Source organism: Octodon degus, unplaced genomic scaffold (genome assembly GCF_000260255.1).
Source record: "Octodon degus isolate 3935 unplaced genomic scaffold, OctDeg1.0 scaffold00977, whole genome shotgun sequence".
In the NCBI taxonomy this organism is placed as follows: Eukaryota; Metazoa; Chordata; class Mammalia; order Rodentia; family Octodontidae; genus Octodon; species Octodon degus.
This window is the reverse complement of record NW_004525553.1, coordinates 12,837-15,408: the sequence shown is the minus strand read 5'-3', so window position 1 is coordinate 15,408 and position 2,572 is coordinate 12,837. Positions and strand designations below refer to the sequence as shown.

The window sequence follows — 2,572 nt, the reverse complement described above, 5'->3', positions numbered from 1 at the left end:
AAAAAACATTTAAAAATTAGAATATATTTTTAAAAATAGGATAAAGAATTATATACTTCTTACAATTACACAAAAGTCCAAAAATCTAAACAAATACAACACTGAAGCAAGACAGTCCCATAATATCCCTTTTCCTATCTCTTGCCTTCATTCACCACCCACTTTTTTTTCAACAGTCACCTACCCAAAAGACAGCACAGCAGCAACTGGCATGTCATTACAAGCAGCCCATATTCAGAAGACCAGAATGACAGGCACTCCAAGCATGGAACCACTATTACAAATTACCATCAGCAGTACAGTGCCTTAGTTCACAGGTATCAGTATATATAGTTAGTCAGGGTGAGAATTTTTCCAATTAACTGCTAGATTAAAAAATCTTCTGAATATTCTCAGGATCATTGCCTTGCCCATCTTCTACATATACCTGAATGGCTTGACATTGTCCTGTTTCCTAGCTCTTCTCCTTTCCCTCTCTTGATTAGTTAGTCCTTGAGATCCTGCTTTCCTTTTACTTGTATTATACTTTCCCATTTATATTTCTTCTTCTGAGTACTTTTCCTAGGGAAATTTTACAGTGTTTACATATGTGTGTCTGGTTTATTCCATTTATGAGTATATGTTCAAGCGGCATCCACTTCAATATAAAGGCTTCCAGTTTATCATTCTTTTTTTTTTTTCAGAGTTTGAGTTTTATTGTGATGCCGCTCAAGCCTTGACGGCAAACTTGCGCAGAGGGTACAGCTGCTCCTTCCGCTGCTGCTTCTTGGTCTTTAGCTTCTCCTCATGCTTATTGAGCCGGCGGCGCATGGCTCGCGTCTTCCTGGGCCGCAGGTCCAGGGGCTTATACTTCTTGCCCTTGTAATATTTCCTGAGGTTTTCTTTCTGGGTCTGGTTGATGACAGTGAGAACACGGGCAATGGATTTGCGAACAACTCAGATCTTGGAGAGATTGGACGCCGCGCCGCCCGTCACTTTAGCGACGCGCAGCTGTGACAGCTCCACCTTCAGGTCGTCTAGCTGTTTCAACAACTCTTCTTTCTTCTTGCCTCGAAGATCCCGAGCCTTAATCTTGGCCATAGTTGCAAAAGAAGGAGCCGCCGCCGCCTGCTACGAGAGAAAGAGCCAGTTTATCATTCTTAATAGCTGAATAATACTCCATTGTGTAAAAATACCACATCTTTTTTAACCATTCCTCAGGTGATGGGCATCTTGGTTGTTTCCAAGATTTGGCTATCACAAATTGTGCTGCTATAAACATAGTCACACATATATTCCTATGATATGATGTTCTCAGACAATCTGGGAAAATTCCCAGTAAAGGAATAGCTGGTTTAAAGGGGATTTCCAGACCAACTTTCTAAGGAGTCTCCATATTTATTTCCATAATGGTTGCAATGGTCTACATTCCCAGCAGCAGTGGAGAAGGGTTCCTTTTTCCCCACAGCCTCTCCAACATATGTTGTTGGTTGATTTCTTTATAATAGCCATTCTTTCTGGGGTGAGATGATATTTCAATGTTGCTTTAATTTGCATTTCATGAATGACTAGTGGTGTGGAGCTTTTTTTTCATATATTTATTCGCTTCTTTAATTTCATCCTCTGAGAAGAATGTGTTCATCTCGGATGCCCATTTCTGGGTTGGGTCTTTAACTTTTGGGGCCCTAATGTTTCTTAGTTCTTTATAAATTCTAGAGAGCAGACCTTTGTCAGAGTACTTATTCATCATGATTTTTTCCAAATTTGTGGGTTCCATTTTTACTTTGTTTGTAATTTCTTTTGACGTGAAAAAACTTCTCAGTAACAGCAGGTCCCAGCTGTTAATTCTTTCAACTGTTTCCCATGCAATTTGATTTCTGTTCCTGAAGTCTTTGACTACCCCTATGTCTTCAAGAATTCCTCTTACTTTCTCTTCCAGGATATTCAGTGTCTGTTTTAATGTTTAGATCTTTAATCCATTTTGACGTTAGTTTAGTGCATGGTGATAAACCTGGGTCAAATTTTAGTTTTTGACATGTACAGAGCCAGTTTTGGCAGCACCATTTGTTAAAGAGGCTATCTTTCTTCCAGTGAGTATGTTTGGCCCCTTTGTCAAAGATAAGGTGACTGAGTGTGCTCGTAGGGGCTTCAGTATTTTCTAATCTATTCCACTGATCCTCAGGTCTATTTTGTTGCCAGTACCATGCTGATTTTATCACAATAGACTTGTAGTATAATTCCAAGTCAGGAATTGTAATGTTTCCTGCCTTGTCTTTATTGCCCACGATTGCCTTTGCTATTCTAGGTCTTTTCTGGTTCCAGATAAATTTTAGGAATGACTTCTCTAGCTCTGTGAGGTGTGTTGGTGGTAGTTTGATGGAGATTGCATTAATTCTATACAGCAATTTTGGGAGTATGGCCATCTTCACAAGGTTGGTTATTCCTATCCAGGAGCATGGAATATCTTTCCATTTTCTGAAATCTTCTACGATCTCTTTTTAAGAGTACTGTAATTTTCCTTGAGAAGATCTTTAACTTCTTTAGTTAGATGAATTCCAAGGTATTTCATTTTCATCGGTGCTACTGTGAAAGG

At 39.3% G+C, this 2,572-nt stretch overlaps 1 pseudogene; it reads right to left on the bottom strand.

Moving 5' to 3' along the window:
* Window positions 1-691: 691 nt before the first annotated feature.
* LOC101577449 lies at window positions 692-1,089 on the bottom strand (annotated as a pseudogene).
* Between the last annotated feature and the right edge of the window lie 1,483 nt (window positions 1,090-2,572).